The sequence below is a fragment of the Psittacula echo genome, assembly GCF_963264785.1.
Source record: "Psittacula echo genome assembly, chromosome: 2".
NCBI lineage: Eukaryota > Metazoa > Chordata > Aves > Psittaciformes > Psittacidae > Psittacula > Psittacula echo.
Genome location: NC_137737.1, coordinates 30,542,579 through 30,563,448, shown reverse-complemented (window position 1 = coordinate 30,563,448; position 20,870 = coordinate 30,542,579).

Below are 20,870 nucleotides of genomic sequence, written 5' to 3'. Positions count from 1 at the left end.
TATTAAAAAATAAATATAAATATAAATATAAATATATATATTTATATGTTTATATGTAAATACCTTATATACCAAAACATGCCAGACAGGTTCAATACTGTCCTGTCCATCTGAGTATAAGCACTTTCACATAGTCTCAGATACCCTTTGGAATTAAGAAACAGAGGAGGGGGAACAAGCTTGGAGTACCTTTGCCTTCAAACCTTCCCTTGTCCATCAGTGCTGAAGTATGAACATCAGAGGTTGATCTGCACCCTGAGAGAGGTGTCATCCTTAAGTTCCTCTTAACTTAAGAATCAAGGACTTAATGCAATTCATACAGGTAAAGTTAACATTGCCCTGTGAGAGTTGGGGAGGGTTTGTTGCTTTTTTTGTAGGACTTTTTTTATAGGATTCAGCCTATTTCTGTTCCCATTTTTTTGAGAAACATTTTGCTGAACTGCAAAAGCCAAATGTAAATCCAAAGTTTCTTCACTGGGTTTTTGAAGAGTCTGGAGGGCACACAACTGGGATCATTCTTTTTTGTGTTTATTTCTCGGCATATATTGGTTTTAGTCACAATCCGATTAGTTTCGTAATACCGATTGGTAATATTGATTGCCCTTTTATACTTTAATGTCTATTTCTAGTGAATAGTTACTAAAGTTTGCTACTCATGACAGCAAAGAGGCTGAATCACCAAATGAAATGTTTAAGCCAAAATTCAATGTGAAGATTCAAGGGCTACAATGCTAATATGCGAGATCTAAAGTCAGTAAGTGGAGAATTGAGGGAAAATTTGTTCTCTTTGTATATGTGTGCATGTGTCTGTGCATTTGGCAGCACCTTCAGCCTGTTGCTGATAGCGAGGGTCTCTTACCAAGTAATCCCAGAGGGTCAAACCACAGCAGACAGCATGTGCAATCACAATGGTAGCATACTCAAAACTGTTCAGAAAAATAAGAAAGGGTTCAGGAAATCTTTCATTACCTTAAATACACTGAAATATATGCATCAGGAGAGATTATTTTTCCAAGAAATGCTTATAGAGACATGGAATTATTTCAGATTTCCCCTTTTTTCTCTCTTTTTTTTATTTAATTTATTGGTTTGGTTTGGTTTTTTTAACATCAATATTGTTAATATTGGAAAAATACTCCAGCAGGCAGTGTGTCAGTGAGCAAATGAGCTGATAACATTTCATCTGTCAGCATCTACTTCGTCTGCTCAGTCTCTTTAACCACAGTGGTGCACAGAAAAGAGAGCATACACCAGCCTTGAGCTAAAAAATTCACTGCGCGGCTTTTGATGAGTTGATCGCTCTCTAAAGTGCCTGATGAATTAGGCATAAAGAGCCACATGATAAGGAGGGCTCATTAGCATAAGCTCTCTCTCTCACCATTACAAATCATGCATCCCCAGACTGCAGGATGACTAAGGGGAGAGGAAGGCGGCCAGCCAACCTTTTGCCAAATGGGCGGCTAAGGCAAGGGAGCAGAACTCTGCTCACAGCAGTGACCTTTGCAAGGTGGCAGAGCATGGCACGCTGCAGAGCCCTTTGTCATTAACCCTGCAAAAGAACTGAGTGCTGCAAATACACAGAGAGGCTCACAAAAATGGTTTGCCGTCAGCAGTTCACTTGTTTTCCTTAGAAATATTTTTTAAAAAGTTATTTAAACTGCTGTAGTCTGGAAATAAATCCATATGTAAATGCAGGTATTTCTTGGTTTCTTCTGGCCAAGAAATCCTGCAGTTCAAGAACAGGCTTTGGGCTTGATTGCCCCCTACAAATATTGGATGTATATATAGTGGACCCTGCAGGACCTCATCTTGTGTAATCTCCACCAGTGATCCCTTTAAGAAATGACCCATGAAAACTGCCTCCCCAAAGACCCTAAAGACCCTGATTATATTCCTTTTCCAAGAAGCATCAGACTAGATAAATATGAGTTCATGTTGCTTTCTGTTACTATAATCTAATATCAACCCTCCTGGAAAGAGAACACATGGCTAGGGGTCTTATATGATAGGGTAAACTAGAATCAAGACCTGTGTTACTTCCCATGTCTTGTTAGCAGTATACACATTCTATTTATACACACTGCAGTGTTTTATTATATTAAAATTTTATTCCTAGTCAGTATTAATGAAAACTTCCCAAACTGTCCGGTAAATTATAAGAAAATAAAGTAACCTGTATCTGAGCTTCGTCTAATGTATATGAAATGGAATTTTGGATTTAAAAGTAGGCAGAACAGAGGTGCCAAAACAGCAGTCACTTCAAATGCACATAGAAGATTGAAGGAAGATTTTTAACCATTTTATTAACAGAACTGCATAAAATTTACTTGCCCTTTTAGAACTGAATTGTCATTCGTTGTAAACAGTTTGAAATAGTATGTTGTATTCAAATGATCTTAGGCTGAAGCTCCATGGGAAAACAGAGTGCTCTTTTGCTCTGGTCAGCTTGCAGTTCTGAATGAAAAGTGGAAAGGAGCAAAAATGTTTTTGGGGTTAAATGAAACATTATGTTTTCATACTTCTTTGGCCTTTTTTCCTTAAAAAAAAAAAAAAAAAAGTCCCTTAAAAATAATATGGAAGGAAACTAAAATTTAGGTCAGTTTGAACTGAAAATGAATAGGCATGTTTTGAAAATAGGAAGGAAAAACATATCAACTCCATTTCAATTATGAGGAGAGAGATGTCTTGCAAAGTAATGATAATCTGAGTATTGTCATGTCTTGCAGAACAGAGTAAAAATCAAAAGGAAAATTTTTAACAGTTGCATTTTTTTCAGAACATAATAATGGCCATTTTAAACAGTATGACACACAAAAATGTAAACAGGAACTTTGGAGAAATTTTCAGTGTACCTGAGAATTGAGCATAGACACAGAAACATGTTAGGAGTTTCTCAGTAGGTATCTATCAGCATTTTCATAGAATTATAGAATGCTTAGGGTTGGAAAGGACCTTAAAATAATCTCGTTCCAACCCCGCTCCCTTTTTCTAAGTGATTTAGAAACCACATTTGCTTTGAATTGAAGGAAATGCCATAAAACTGTGTTGAGAAGCTTGATTTCTAAGGATTAAATTCGAAGTAGCTGTGTCCACATTGTTTTGAAATAACAAAAAGCTTCAAGAATATCTAATAGGTATTACATATGCTTTGTATCTAATTAGTATATCTAACCTATACTTTATAGCCCCTCTGAAGAATTAACTTGGGCCAAGAGACATAGGAAATTTTGATTTCTAAATATAATCAGTCACTACAATGTGCACCTTCTACTTTGCTTTCTTCAACTACAAAAGTAATTTAAGGTCATAGCACTCCTGCCTTCCTCCACGCATTCCTGCCTTTCTCTGCCTTAGACAAACTGAAAAATATTCCCACAAAAAACCCTTTGTGTTTTGCCCAGCTCCAGCAGAAGTAAGGTACAACAAAATATATGGCCACAAGGTAGTGGGAAGTCAGGCATTGTTTTTTTGGCAGAACAGCCTTAAATCGTCTCCCATAGGTTACAAAACCACACTTAGCTATTAGTGGTTGAATTCTGCCTCTCTCTTTTTAGAGGCTTTGGAAATCTTCCCAATGTTTTAATATAATATACCATCTCAGGTACTGACATTGTCCACAGTTAGACATCTAACTATCCATTATGCCATTGAAAATAGTTCCCTTTTATTTTAGCATAAACTTAAAATGAACTCAGGAGAAAACTCCAGGATCCAGGGGTGCTTTTCTTCATGATGACACAGTTTATATTTACTGTATGAGACTCATGTTTCCAAGAGCAATTAGAATGTTCTGAGTTATATCAATCTGTGTTTAAATTTGGATATTTTTATTCATGGATTTATTTTTAAATTTTACAATTCATTACAAAACATAATTGGCCTTTTTGCACCCAAGTTAAATTCCTTCAATGGGTATATAAACTTAGCAAACAAAGTTTTTCAAAGTTACCTTTTGGATTTTGAACCCATGAGGAATATTCATGTAATCTAATGTAGTTGTTCTGAATAACATCCTAGTTAGAAGCCTAAAGTAAGCTAAAGTTAAGTGTCTGCACTAAAGAGAGGGACATAGGAATTTCTAGAACATTATTCACTCAAAATAAGTTAGATGCCTGAAAACTATTTGAATAAATTTTTCCCCCATTTCACATTACTGTTCACTTTGGATATTGACTTTTCTGGATAAATATGGAAGAAAACATGGAAAAAGCTTCTCTTTTTTATTACCCTTTTTTTCAGAGGGATAGAAATGTAAATCTACCTTACATATCATACCTGTCCTTTTATCTAGGGAATAAACTATATTTAGCAGGATTTCACATGTATTTTATACTGTGCCTCTGGAATTCACTCCATTATGTAAGAATACTTTGGTGCTGAAATGGCTTGCTGATGCGCTCTGGCACAACCCACAGCCTAATGTAGTGGTGGTTTTAGGATCAGAATCTTGGTTACACCATTACTTGGAAAGGATGGATGGCTGTTGGTTAACACTGAACCTGAAAGAGGTCCTTCCTTTTTTTTCTGACCTTGGGCCACAACCATGCATTTGATGAATCTGCAGGACAGTTGTAGGTTGTAATTCTATTCTCTCCCCCAACCATATGCAGAGTATATCAAACCCATTCAGGGAAGACCCAAAACTCTTACCAGAAGCCTGTTTTGCTATTTATTTGTACAGGCACATTAGGATCACATGGGAAGCCTGTGGATGAAGCAGAATGGATTCCATACTGAATTTTAAACAAAAAGCAAATTAGCATTACTTTTCAAATCCTTTTTTTCTTCAAAGAGACTGTAAGTCTATGATCTTTATAAAGGTATGATCTTTATAAAGGTTTAACATGTTTGCCTTCAAAGAAAAAACATTAGGAACAACTTGAATGGTTAATGCTGTTTCATTGAAATCCCCAAATTCTGTAAATCTGTATTCAGATTTGTCTTGATAAAATATGTAGTGATTTAATTGCCTGGATAAGATTTTTGAATTCCTCTCCAACAGACATACTTGTAGGATGCTAAAGCTGAGTTTATGTGGCAGAACGACATCTTAAGAACGTTTTTTAAGATAACAATGTCATAGATGAGGACCTTATAATAGGAAGTTAAGTGAAAAGTAGATAATTTTTAATATAAAACTTTTTAGTCCAGTAATCAAAATATTAACTAATTAGCCGAGAAAAAGAAAGGAGGAGTAATAATACTTCTATTTGGTCAAACACAGGACTGAACCAATTTTTGGAGGAGAGTATTTCAAGATAGTTTTCTCAATCTCTTGTATTTAAATATTTTTACAAAGTATTCAAACATTGCTGGGTGTGGGACCTGGAATTCAGGTTTATAGTTCTAGTGGACTACTCAGAGTGCCAACACAGCCATTCTACTCTTTTTTTTCAGTTTGAGCTGAAACAAGAAATCTGGAGGGGGACTTTTTATAAGAGCAGGTAATGATAGGACAAGGGCTAATGGCTTTTAATTGAAAGAGGGTAGACTTAGATTAGATATACAGAAGTTCTTCATGAGTGGTGAGACACTGGAACTGGTTGCCCGGAGAAGCTTTGAATGCCCTACCCCTGGCAGTGTTTAAGGCCAGGTTGAATATGGGACTTTGAGCAACCTGGTCTAGTGGAAGGTGACCCTGCCCATGGCAGGGGGGTTGAACCCAGAGATCTTTAAGGTCCCTTCCAACACTAACCATTCCGTGATTTTGTGATTCTATGAAACACATTATCTGGTTCACTAAAAATTATATTGTTTTTAAGTCCAGTAATCAAAATGAAAATAAGTTATTTATGAAGTCCCAATCATCCTGAGAAAAGTTCTGTCACACCATAACAATATTAAAAGAGAAGAATTTATATGCTGTCTCATTATATGTATATAAAATATAGGATTCTTCAACTCTTCCCGAAGTAGAAGTGTTATCACAAATTCCTTTTTATGTGTGAAGAATTTACATTAGTTTGTATCTGAAAAATCTGAGAGGGAATAGGAAACTGTGATTACAGAAGAGAACTCAAATAGCATATTAAATCTTGGAAAGAATGTTTCTTTTTTGTTGTATCTAATGCTAGTCTAAGAGAAAAAGTGAGATGCCTTTATTAAACTAAAATAAAACAGCATTCATCCATAATTCTGAGCTTAAAACAGTGATTTCAAACTGCCGCAAAAACTAGCTTAAGTAATATTTTGAGCTATCTTCTAGAGCACAGTATTAGTAGCAACATTTCTGACTCCATAGTCTAAACGAGTAGAGCTGCCTGCTACAGTATCTGATAACTACCTGTACTGTCAAAACACCCTCAGCAGGCACTTCTTCAAAGCACAACTCACAACGTATTATCACAGGATATCTTCCTAGTATTTTCTCTTTCTGCCCTTATTGAAAAATAAAGTAAGGCAATATTTTACTTCAATTGCCTATTACAATTAAAACAAAACAACCTATTATATCTACCACTGCAGTGGTGATGCAGTAGCCTTGCAAACAGCTGTTGTTGAAGAGACACAGTTGGGAACTTTCTTAAGAATATTTTTCTCAGAATACACCAGTTTGTTGAAAATGAAACTTGTTTTTCAAGATGGTATGTGCCATGGTACATGGTGTGTTATATTAAGGCAAGGATTTCTGACCAGGGAAAAACACACATATGCACTGACACTATATTCAGCTGTCTCATTTGGGACATTTAAATCCATGAATTGAGTCTGAGGATAGATCAACACTTGATGTGCCTATATTTCACTAAGTATTTGAGAACCATTTCAACTTGTATCTACAATTCAGAGTTTAATGGATGACACAGGGAAGGCCTCTTATCAAAATCTGGAAGCAGTATGGTTGTGTCAGCCTGCTGCTGGACCTACATGGTTTACCTGTGCTGAGGACTGCAGTGTGTCAGATTGCCAGCACTGCCACTCTCTTTCATACCTATCCTAGTTTGGGGTAGCATCACTGTGCTGTGTGCATTGTATCAGTCAGATCAGCAATAGCTTTCTTCAGGGGCATAGAAAAAAAATCCTGCTGTGGACTGTGCCTTCCTACTCTGATTTTCTTTTCCTACTCCCTACCCTTTAATTCTTCTTTCTTTTTTTAATGAATTTTTACTGTTGCTGTTGTTCTCCTGGTTCAGAGAAAGAAAATGTAAAGAATCTTGTAAAACTTCACTTGGATGAGAAAACAGTTCTCCAGCCACTTCTGAACATTACAGTATCTGGAAGAGCAGGAACAAGGTGGAAAATTGATAAGGAGTCTGCAATGTATATTTATAACACAGGTCTGTTAACCATAGCTAAAGGTTTGATTGAAAGCAAGGTTTAAGCATGAGAACTGCAGAGTGAAATCCATAAAGCAGCATCTTCTATATATTGGTGTAAACACATGATGTCTGCAAACATTATATTGCATCTGCAGTACATAGTAGTTAGTAAGAACAGAAAATAACAAGTGATAACATGTAACAAGTGCTGTATTCATCTGTACTTCACAGAACATAAAACTAACAAAAGTCTTAAGATCTAAGCTTAAGGCTGACACTGAGATGTCCTTTGCTTCTGAGGCTATGCCTCCTTTTACTAGGGTACAGTCCAGCAACATCTTCCTTTGAAGACGTATGTGATAGAAATGTCTAAACTCAGCCCCAAGGTAAAAAAGTATAAACAACAATTAAAGTACTAATACACGAAATGTACTGCCAGGTCCCCCAAGAATTAAAGGAACTAAAATTTCCAGTTCTTTCCATCCTTTCTAGCAGAGTGCAGCCTCTGTTTCTAGCCCTTTAAATTTTAAAGTAAAAAGGAGTCAAAACTTTGACTTAACTGCTGTTTTTAAAGTATTGTTTTAGATCTCTGTTAGGCAAAGCACATACAAGGTAAGTAACTCTCTTAAGGACATGAGATATATTTGTGACACAGATGGGAAAAGAATCTGAATTTTCAGAACTAATCTGTAAGCAATAAATAAGCTCTTAACATCTAAATTCTAAGCCAAAGCTTCACCTTCTTTTCTCTGGGTACTTGTAAGAAGTGACACTATATCCTGTTAAATTTTCCCCAACTTAACTGATGGATGTCCATTTTAGGCAGGCCCCCCAGCAGTCGTATTTCCATCTTGCAAGTGGTTTAAAACCTAGGAACGAGTGGCAGGATTTTATAATCTTTTTTCACTTGTCATGTCATCCTACCTAATAGCAGAATAGTACTCTGCTTACAGGGATGCTAATTTTTAGTTCAGTGTTATGCCGTCATTAGTATTTGTCTGCTTCTCCATATCTTGCTGGAGTCAAGTACCAAGAATATACCAGGCTTACTGGTTGAATGTTTTTCTCTTTTGTAAAACCCAGCCTTCTCAGGCCAAGAGCTGAAAACTCTCTGCATGGGCACTCACAGCCTTCAATTTTTCCCTCCTCCTTTTCAAAGCCATGCTGTTTTCTGAACGTTTAAATGTATTTTTCAAAGAGTCAGGCTCTTCAAAATGAAACAAAGGGAACAGGACAGGATGGGACAGGGACCTACCACTAAAAAAACAACTGACTTGTTTTCTCGGGCTTTTAGCTACAAGTTGAGACCTTAGCTTTGTTTTTCCCTCATCGGATTCTTTGGCATGAGGCACCCAAAATGTAGATTGCTGGACTTGTTCATGGCATTTTAAAGAGAGCATCATTTGGGCCATACATTAACAAGCAGGCGAATAATTAATAGCAACACACGTGGAAGCAAATGAATGTTTTGCTTGTTGAAAGAGAATGAGAAGTCAGACAAAGGCCTGGGCTTTATGTCCTTGCCCTCCACAGCATCAGAAGAAATAATGTTATGAATAGCATTTAACTTGAATTTGTAGCAAACTGCTGCTTTTATCATAAACAATTGCCAGATGGTATACATTATCTTCTTTTTTCTCCTTTCACAAAAGCAGCATTAATTGCAGAGCAGCCCAGGGCTCCACTCAGCTCATCAGTGTGATAACACTTCATGACCCTGATTAGCCGTCAGTCTACTCAATTAAAAAGATCATTTAGACATTCACCCAATCATTTGCCTATCGAGCCACCTGGGCCTCAACCAGGGGCTCCATTTTTAACATTCTCCTGCCCTCTCTCATCTCGCCTAGCTTTTTTACATATCTCCAAAAGACGTAATTGAATTAAATAAAGCGTCTCAGGGGCAGCTGCAACATCTGCTGTTTGTGGTATGTCAAGCCTTCAGCATTAAAAACAGTTACATATGCTCCAAATTAGCAGGTCGCAGAGATGAAACAGTCGATGATAGTGTTTTTGTGCCAGCGTGAGAAGCAGCTCACAGCTGTGTGCAATTTACAATTAAAGGCTTTATCAGAGCTCAATTGTACTAGTGAATCAAGTGGTGAGAGGTCAGTTAGTGAATTAGACCAATTAGAGCTTGTACAGTTAAATTATCTGTCTTATTACCTACTGATAAACAGCCTTGTCATATCTTTACTCAGATGATGAAGCTTGGAAGTGTTTTATGAGGTGATACTCTGCTTTTGTGTGTGTGCAAGTGTAATGGAACTCAGTAGCTCAGCAAAGTTAGTCTGATGCAACAAGCCACAACAGGCAACTTGGAAAATGGATAGGAAAAAAAACACAAACACCTGCAGTTAGAACCTTTAAGCAAAATTAAGTTAGAATATGAGTTAAGATTGCAAGTGTTGGCTGTATTTCAAGATGTATTTTTCTGCTTGGGAAAATCTAAATTCGTAAAGTTAACTGAGAGAAATGTTATGCTTTTGATTTCTAGGGTTTTTTTAATTACTGTCTTGCTCTCTCACTCCCACTCTGAAGGAGGGATGGGAGGTAAAGGACAGAATCTAATAAAGTCAAGCTCTGATTTCATACTGTAAAATAATGGTCAAAGACAGAAACTGCGGCTTCTTAGTTTCAGGATTTACACAGTTATGGAAAGCATCACTTGTAAGTCTGGACCCAGATGAATGAAGATGAGTGAAGTGAACTAAGGTGAGCCACTAAAACCTTTTCAGATGTATTATGCATACACATGTGTCAGTTTATAGATTGGTAGTATTAACCATCTGTTATTGTCATGTTTTTCTATTGTGTGAATGAGACACGTGCCGCACCAGGTACGGAAATACCAAATTTTAGGCACTTGGCCCTAAGAATGAGGAATTTACTGTCAGGAGCCTTATACAATTTGTGAGGGATAGGGTGTGATGGGGATCAAGATTAACCAGCATGCCAAAAAAGAACCCAACCTTTCATTAGGTTGCACGGCAAGTTGACAGTGCCGCATAGTAAATTCTGCCTAAAACATTACTTCTGAGGACCAGAAGTGTCAGAAACTTTTCCTGGAAAGGGTTATCTGTGCTTTGCTCTTGAAAATGAAGTAAGGTTCATACCTTTCTTTTAAAGAGCAATCAAACATTGATAACACAGTGGTGCCATTCTCTTTTTAGAGGAAGTGCTAGGGATTAGATCATTTGCTCAGTTCTCTTTTCTTCAAAAGATTATCAATTGCATGTTAGGCCATATGAATCAGGACTAAAACCTGATTTTATAACCCAGTAATCAGTGATTTTGGTTTAAAGAAGCACTGAGTCCGTTCCCAAAGCTGTATTTCAGTCTTTCACATCAAACTTTCATTTGACAAAAGGCATAAAAATTATACCTCCCCTATAAATCAGTGTCCTGAATCACTGTTGTTTTCTTCATTCTTCACAGTCACACAGGTTTGGGAGGAAGGATAATTTTCAGACAGATGCCTTGAGATATCTTATTAAAGATTGTGTTTGAAATAAATTAAGTTGTGATACTGGCATTGAAGGGGCTCCCAATCAGTTTCTGCCAGTGAATGTTGACTCTTTTTTTGCAAATTTGGGACTTGCATTTTAAGAAACTGTAATCAGCATGGAAATGACCCTCTTTGAAACAGCAGATTTAACATTTTAGTAGATTTTGGAGTGTAAATAAACACATTTTTCAACACTCTTATCCTTCCAAGTAATAGAGGGTATTTAGTTCACTCAAGGAGAGGAGAAAAACTTTTGAGGTTTGAATGTATGGTGCACACTTGGTCAGGAGCCTGATCTCTCCAACAGTGCACATGCTTCTAGCAGTTATAAAAATTCTTCATCCTCTCCTCCTGTTGCGGTCTTCCAACTTCTGAGTGACTCTTGCCCTTGATAAGGCTGAAGTGAAGGTGGAGCCCCAGCCTTCATAGTTTTCTGTTTCTAAATGCTAGGTTGTACCTGGCTGCATTTACATTAAAATTGTTTTTGCCACAATGTGAGAAAGACAGTTTCACAATACACATTGAAAGAATGAATTAGAGCTCTTTATTATTATTATTATTATTGCTTTCATTGAACGACAATTGATAAATTACTTCAGTCCCATTTTTTAAAGACATAGGAGTTTCTGTAGCTTTCTAAAAGTCATTTTGAGTTTTAAGCGTTTGCTTTCCAACAGAAGTGAAGTCCTGCATGTATAACTCATTTTTAAGCATAAAGATTATATTAGTTACATAATTCAATCTTTGCTTAAAATAGGGTTAAAAAACAGGAAAGCTGGTTAGAAGCTAAGGTATTGCAATAAGAAGACCACATTATGTCGACAGACTAATTTTGAAATTCTATATTAGTAAAAAAAGTCAGTTTATGGAGGATACAGGATCTAAAGAGACACACTCAGAGTTATCAGCGAATGCTAATTACTATTTATCATCTGTTTACTGAGAAAAAAGGAGCAGTAAGGGCATTGCATCACTTACTGCACTTATTAACCTCAACTTGGCAAGCCAAGCTCTTCACAGCACAAGATAGTGAAGCTGATTGTGGGCTTGAAAACACTGTTAGATGTGGCACTGCCAAGATAATAATCTTCTGACATTTAGTTTTTCTCTTTGTTTCTAGTTGCAGCTTAAAAACAAAAATAATTTTGACTGCTATTACTTGTTTCCATCTATTTAATATTTTACTTTCTACTTTTTGTACTTGCCTATCAGAATATTGTGATAGTATGAAACTATTCAGCTAGTTTCACTCAGATTTTGAGACCGTTTGAGACTGTAGCTATCTCTAGACATCCACAAATAATGCTATGCAATGTACAATGTATCTCGGCATTATGCTTTACATTTGCATGCTCTAGCTTGTGCATCTTCTTTCTATAACTTGTCATCTTAAAGTATCCCAGTGCTCTCTTACCTATCCCTGCAATACAGACAGATGCCACCTGATGTTATTGCAGATAAAAAAATCCCATGCTATTAATGGCAGGTGCTGCTAGCCTTATTGTACTCTGTTCTGCCTTTCCCAGGCCTGTGAGCCATGGCAAATGCCTGTATACCTAAAAGAGTCAATGGAAGTGCTTTCTTCTTCCTGCCTGATTTAATTTGGCTGGCATCTGCCATTGCAGTACAGCCTCTTTGCCTACCCTGTAACAGAACCACAGGACTAAAACTGATCTGAACTGTGTGTGAATTGCAGCTGATTTGACTCCGTCTGGGCATCTCCTACTTGTGCAACCCAGCCACAGCCCTTTTCAAGAGTGCATTACAGAAACTTGCTTGGGACAGTTGAGCATTTAAGAGCTAATATATCTTGATAAATGTAAATATTTAAATAATGAATATAAATGTTTGAAGAAGTGGAGCACAAATGGCATAGCACCATTTGTCTCATGGAAACAAAAAAATCACACACCCAAGAAGTGGTGCTTATATGGTTACAATAGTTGTCTTAGTTCTTACAAATACGGTGAGTTTGTTTTTAAAATCTCTGCTTACACATTTCCCAAACAGCACTATCAAAGATTATGAATATTATGTAATAAAAGGTTTAATGAAATACAATAAGACAGTGAAGTAACTTGGCTGTGATTTCTCTGGAATGGCAAATTGGGACATAATTTGGTTTTTAAGTCTCTTTTCACCCATTACATTTTGCCAAAAATATATCTTCGTCAAACCTTAGCAATAGTCATTTTATTCACACCCACACCCCAAACATCCTTACTTTTTCTCTGGAATAAAACTTATTTTGTATAGCAAATCTGAGCTGTCTGAGGTGTTCTAAGGACAGTATTTGTCCACACTACCTAAAGGCATTGATTCATGAATATGAATAGCTTTCCTTTTCAGATACCCATGTTGGTTCCTTTCTTTGATTGTCCACTCTACCCTATCTTCAGAGTTTCCTGCCTTGTCTTAGCAGTTAATGTTGAGGCAGATAAAGCATCACAATTTGCAATTCAGCTCATTCAGTTAAACAAACAATTTCATTGTTTTATGTAAGACACAGGCCACAATCTATTGCTTCACTGACTGTTAAATGAGCACTTGAGCTGTCCTTGTACAACAGACAGGGTGAAGACAGAGGGGCAAGAACCACAATTGTCCCAAAGTAATTGTTCCCCGTGAGGGATCAGAGACCTTAATTTCAGTCTCCAAGACTGTTTCTTGTTGTTTTTTTCTTAAACACCTCAAGGCACAGGCAAATCTCATGCCCATTTTGTGTCTATATTTTTTTGCTTCCCTGTCTTTTTACTACTACCAACACATATGTTGTTTCTGTATTTTTAGTAGCAGACAGTTTGTGTGAAGGATGAATAAATACAGGAATTATTGAGGGAATGAAGTTGTATAGAAATCCAGAACAGAATTTCTTGGCAAACCTTTGGAAATAGTTGACTGATTGTCAGTGTCAGAGGACTGGCAGAAGTGTTAAGTTTCCATCAGAATGATTTGAAGGAGCACTGCAGGAGATCAGAAAGACACTAGAAGTAATAGATGTTTTTAATGAAATGTACATACAGCAGTATTTTTAAACTGCATCTTGGTATGACAAAACAAGTGGTTGTGAAGTGCTTCCTCTGAAATAGGAGAAGCATCACCTCCTTCAGTGGAAGCAGCATAGAGCGTTTCAGTCTTGATGAGGCAGGCCGAAGTGTATCACCTCTGACCTTCCAGTCTGACTGTATGGCTTCTTCTTAGCTGTCTCTGTTCCTCTACATACGCCATGAGAAAATACAGAACAAATCACCTGCCTGTACTAAATTAGTCCCACCAAAACAATTTGCATTAGTTGAAATAGTTTCACAAGTTGTGAAAGTAAGGGAGTTGCTTAAAAATCATGCATCTTTTTTTGTCTTTCTGATTTGCAAACCTCTAAGTAACTTCCAACATTTACACATCTTTCTTTTCTCTGGTCATTACAGAATACAGAAGGTGCATCAGAGGGTGATACACTTTATTAGAACAAGTTGTAGGTCCCAGGGTAAATAGATTAATGGGGTAACTTCTCTGATTACTGGATAGATAACTTGGAGAATAACTTACCTATACATTTGTAAAGTGAATTTAGATATACTAAATAAAGCATGATTTTTACTTACAGCCTTTTACTCCAACTTAAGACCCTGTCCAGCTATTAAAAATAAAAGAAAAAGACAAATGGGAGAATGAATCAAGAGATCTTTAGACTTGCATCATACTTTATAGATCTAATAACTCCTTTCTTAGAATGCTTCAGTTAATTTAATCCTGTAAAAATCATAGCGATTTAATACTATTTACTGTATTTACTCCCACAGTGAAATAGCTTCAAATTGTATAATGATTTTTTTTCCTAGTTATTTGCTTGAGAAGGAAATCTCAATGTGGGGATTGGTTTCCCTTATTTTTTTATTTTATTTTTTTTTTATAAACACAACCCCAGACCTTCATATTGCTCATGAAAGATTAATTCTTGATCCATTATTATTTTTACTTTGTGTTAATAATGTATTAGATGTGCTTATTGCATATCTGTGGATGTATAGATGGGTACACTTTGGTTAGGCAAGTCAGAAGTGTTGCTGAGATCACCCTCACTCCAAAAGGATTCTAATGCTTATTGGTTTCATGTTTTAAGAAAAGCGAGTCAGTGCATGAAGGAATTTTATTCAAGATGTACTTATTAGATGTGTTGTCTTAGTGAGGGTTACACTTTCAGTATCGATCAAACCACTCTCCCCTGGTGTACAGAAGATTAATACCCTATTAACTCCTAAGATATGACTAACCCAAAGAGTATATTTTAACAAGTGGCGCAGCTTCCTCCAAAGTGCATGCAAAATCTCTATATTAAAAGTAACTCCCCAAAGCCTTTTGTGTGCATGTCACTTGCTTACCTTAATGTATTGTTTCTCCTGACATAACCCTTTTTCCTGATTTTGCTGTATAACTCCATTTTATTCTTGCTTTAAGTGACACCAGATATGTGTTTATTGCATTTTTATATATACCTTCTTATAGTGGTATGTTTAGAGCTGCTTTTAAAGGTTAGATGAAACATTTTAAGTTTTAAAAATTGGTGATTCTGTGAAACTGTGCTGATGTTAGAAGTTTCTGCCATTGTAACCCATATTATTTAGTAGCCAGCGGGAACAACATGTATATAAATACCACAAGTCCTTGCACTGATCAGGTCAAACAAACTTGTAAACCCATGTTTCTGGTTCTTGAGGCAAAGTATCTTGAATGACAGCTATTCCGAGTGAATCTCTGAGTTGCACCTGTTAGAGAGTTTTATTGTGTATACAAAACCAAGAGGAAAACCTGTTCACTAGCCAAGTGATTTAAGGTTTCATGTAATCTTTGAAAGACCCACGGTGGCCCAAGTACCATCACTAATGAAAACTTTGTCATGCAGATCTCTAGCAGGAGACTGAGAGGGTCTTAATTCTAAGTATTTTACTGCTCAGTGATCTCGTCTCACTGAGGTAGTGACAGAGAGGCAAACCTGGAACCTCAGCCTTTTGTGCATGTGTCTTTATGTATGTACGGGAAATTTCAGAAAAAAATGTGACTTCATCCTTCTGCAGCATAAGAAAAAATGAACTCAAAAGTATCATCAAATGCAAAGACTAAAACTTTCAGCTGCAGGCACTTTTCCCAATTGTTCATCAGTTTGCCGCACATTAGCTGCCGTCTGTAAAGCTGTTTCTTGTGTTTAGAAGAAAACTTGATCACAGGAATAAATCTCTGACACAATCTACAACTTGATTAAAGTTCTTTGTGTGCCAGTCTCTGCAAGATTACCTCACTAACTTCTCTAAAAGGTATCTAAACTTGACATAATTTTTCTATTACTGGCCATGATCACATCTTCACAAATTACTGTTATCTGTGAACCTTACAAGCATGCAGCTTTGTCTTTTACAGAACATGAATGAAGCTATTAGTCTGAACCTATTACTGATCACTGTGACAGCTTATGAGATGCTAACACACTAAACATCCCTCTGATTACTAAGTCAAGACTCTTCCTGTGGATATTTCTGTGTAAGGGTTCTGGTGAGGCTCTCTAGATAGGATTGTTTGAGGGCATCAAAGAATTAGTGTATCCTGTAGCAAGAATTAAGTAAGCAAAAAACCAAGCTAGATTTACAGTAACATTACAGAAAAGTAAGGAAGTGCATTTGTCTTACATTTTTGTTTTAAATTTTGCTGTATCACACCTTCTCACAAGCTGCTTACCATATCTTATTGTTTTAAGATATTGGTGCTGAGTAGTATTGGAAGTTTCAGATAATATTCTTCTTGTGTTATTAAAAACCCTATCTAGTGTGTGGAATACTTTTAGTTGTGAATCAAAAACAAGTAGGTCCTACTTTGAATAGACAGTGTCAGTTTCCTCTATTCAAAACGCTGTTAACACCCGAAGTTTAGAAGTAGTTTCACAATTCATGCTAAATTGGAGAAACGTAATGGTAATTTTTACTGGTTTTGAACTGTGTCTGTGTCCTGAATATTGTTGCCTGGTTTTAGTCAAATATTTTCTATAAATAACAAGAATGTGGATTTTCTAAAAACTTTTCAAATTAACTTTAAACATTCCAGTTTTCTTTACTGGACAACATTATTCTGTTTTTTAGGTTTCTGAATATAACCTTTAGAAGCCGGGTCTTAGAGAAAAAAAAAATTGCAATCATGAATTTCAGATAAACTTTCTGAAATATTCCACAATGCTTGGTTAAAATGTTACAGATTGAGAATTGTATTTTAATATACTGTGACTATAAAAAATGGAAAATTAATATGAAAGGGCAAAATCATAGTCAAAAAGGGATACTTTTTTTGTAATAAATCTTATTAATGTAATGATTAGCTATTTGTCATATTAATGGTATAAAATAAAACAAAACATCTTTAAAGTCTGCTTACAATGGCTTAAATTCATCTTTACTGAATTTCCTGAAGTGAATATCTGATTTTTTGAACCAGAAACACAAATACTTATATAAAACTTCTCCATAATTAAGGAGACTCATCATGGCACTAATGTGTCCCCTTTTTTATCTGTGAAATAGCTCAAAGAAACATGTTCTTTGACCAGAATTGACCTGTAAATTATCTTGCTGATTATGCTATGGTATGCTCCCCTACCATTCACAATCCGTGGATGAGAGACAAGAAGATGTGTCCACACATATTCCCTTTAGTACTTGCTTTTGAACCTGGTTGTCCATCAGTTTGTTTAATCTCTCTTTGAACATGTTATTTGCTCTAACTCTGTCTGACACCATGACAATCATTACCTTTTATATAAAGAAGTACTTCCTTGTTTTAATTGAAGCTGCTACAAGTTTCAGCAGATAACCCTGGTTCTATCTAGTTAGGCTGTCTCTCAAGACCTTTGCATCATGGCCTTAAATTTATTTTTTCTCTGTACTTCTTCTGACTCCACTATGTCCTGTAGACATGGAGAATAGTATTGCACATAGTTATATAGTGACAGCATTATGTTTTCTGACCATTCTCACTTATATTCTTGATGATGCCCAAGATTTTATTGTTAGTTTTTCTTTTTGCCAGCTGTTGGACTTTGTGCCAATGATTTTGAAGAAGAGTCTACAGTGGTTCTGCCATCTCCCACTGAGTGGTAAGTCTCCACTATGAGCTTTTCATCTACCTGATAGGCAGTAGAAGACTTAAAGAAGCTACAATATAGAATGTTCTCATAAGGGAAGTCTGACTGCAAGGCAGATTTCAACAGTTTACTAGGAGGGGGGTTATAAAGGAAGTAAATTTGCACTCTCTGTAACACTTATCCTTCCATGAAATGGTACTATTTAGATGGTTAACATATCAAAGCATCTATGTATATACATATTCTTCCCTGAAGAACCTGCACAAAAATTGACATTTTATCCTATCAAATTTTCAAGATATCATTATGGAAAACTTCTATTTGCTTTTTGCACAGAATGAATGCACTTGCTGTGGCCACATTATATCATAACACACATTTGGTCACTGATCTGTGTTTTGAAACTGCAGGATCAATTCAGTGCAAGTATCACAGAATAATTGCTTAACCTGTCTTCCCCTTTCTTCAGAGGCACTTTGGTGTTAAATATAAAATGAACCAGGGTTATGATTTCTGGCAAATCAATAAAACCAAAGGATTTGTGACCAAAGCTTTAATTGTCTTAACAAGAGCATGTAAGCCTCTCAAGCTAATGAATCATCAAGTATTATTGGCTTCTTTTCCCCTTAAAACTTTGAATACTTCAGATTTTTAAATTGGAGACTAAAAGTTATGTGTGTTAACAGCTTTACAAATTAGTTGTGATTTTGTACTTTGCACTATGACGCTCATTACTGGACTTGCGTCCTGTTATTTCCATTTGTCTGTGATAAAGGTGTCTGGATCAACTGACTCTACATTTTTGGTAGGTTGTTGTTTGGGAGTTTTTTGTATCTTCATTGTGTACAATAGAAGAAATCAAGTCAGCATTTCTAATCACATCCACCATATAGATTAGCAGATCTTTTCTAATACTAATTTCAGACACTTGACCAGTGAGGAATTTATTCAGATTAAAATCAGTGTAAAATCTATGAGCTGGAGTAAACATATATGTGTCTGAGACTCCTGGAAGAGCACCTATGTTGTGTGTAAGCCACTCCTCCAAAAAAAGGCACAGCCTCTATGCTCAGAAAAGCACATTTACACCCACACAAGTTTTGTAACAGGTTTGGCAGTGATTCTTCTGCTTACTGCTGAGCTGTAGAGGAGGGTAAAGAAGGAAGAGGAGGAGAAGATAATTTTACAGTAAGCAAGGAATGCAAATATTCTTTCCAAAGTTGATAATGGAGGTGATGGTATATTTCTTCTATTTTTCATTTTCATTTACAGCTTTCATTTCTCTGGGCCTAGTTAAAAAATGCAACCATACCTTTATTTTATTTTAAACAAATGTTTAAATCTCAGTAGTATTTTCCATATTTACCAAAGCTAAAATAGGGCTGATGTGCTTTGATAAAAGCAGACTTCCAGACCAAGGCCTCAGTGTGTACTCTTGTCTTTAAGAAGTCTTCTCTTCTTAAACCAATTTTAAAACATTGGTTTTAACTAATTTCCAGTAGGACTGGATCTAGCATAGTACCAAAATGTGTGCTAACATCTTCAGCAAAGTATCTAAGTCTATGAGCAGTTACACCTACAGAGGATATAATATCATGAAATGCTTTATATGTAGAGATACAAGATTTAGATGTCATTGCAGTAATGAACTTAGTTAGAAGCAGTGCATAGAATAAAGCATAACAGTGAAATGATCGGCTCATTTGGTTTACCTGGAAAACTAGTTTACTTTCAAAATCACTGAAGGAAATCCAGAGCATTTACAAGAAGCATGACATAAAGGATATTGTGACAATAAAACCTGCATGTGAAAAATGTCTAAATGAAGATCTTAGCGCTCATGTTACCTAAGCAGCTTTAAAGGCAACAATTTTTAGATGACTTCAAGAAAGATATGATCTGCCAGCTTTACAAACTTTACTTGGAAGGAAATCTGCATCTCTAGGACAGCAATATATTTTTTATAGATTTTCTTCTTAAATCACAAGTCTCTGAAAATGGAAGTACAAGAAGCTACTCATAGTTATTTACTCGTTCAGGCAAGTAACTTTCAGTTGGTAGATCTGCACAAGTTTTATTGATGCAAGACTTGTATCCTTTTCCTCTAATGTTGGTAGAATAATCCTGTTCTGACTAATAAGCTAGAAAGTAAGCTCATATTATCTTTACTGACACAAATTATGTCATTAAATTCATTGAGGGTTTTTGCTCAGGGAGATAGCATTCCTCAATTCATAGTGTAATTTTAAACAGTAACAAAAACCACAGATGAAACTCCAAATGCAATTAACACTGTACTGAAATACTAAAGATGTCTAGTTCATATTTTATCAACTGTTTAAATATAAAGCTCATAAAGGTCTCATCCTGCTGTAAACTGTTCATGCTTAATTCTTTTCAGTGTCTGCCACGCACATTCGCTGCCAGGCAGGTGATGCATAATCAAGCAGATTCCTTATGAGATCATTAAAGACCTCATAGTAAGATGTCATCTAAGAATTCATAGTATAGTGATATGATCCAGAGATGGCAAAGATTGTTCATCATTGGCCTGACTCTGCAGGACAGCAGACAATGTAAGCAACAGTCTAAGATGAGGTTAGAAATATATCTAGAAATGTTTCCTAAAAGTCAAGGCCAGCTTCCTCTGCAGAATATTGCAGAGAGGAAACCTGCAAATTTGCAAGTTATTTACAGAACTAAGAAATTTTGTAAAAAAATAAGCTAAAATACCATTCTATAATAATGAAAGGCATAACCTCCTAATCATAAATAAACCATGAAGGTCATGGTCAACACACAGATGACAGAATGCAACTGAAGTACCACTTCAGTCAACCCAGCCTCAGGCACTGGAGAAAAATTGTACTTAAGTGTACTGATATGTCAGAAGGCAATAAAGAACCAGAAATACCATCAACTTCAGGATGACATTCACAGAAACCTGAACTCTAGGAGCATTGATCTTATGTGTACAGGCAAG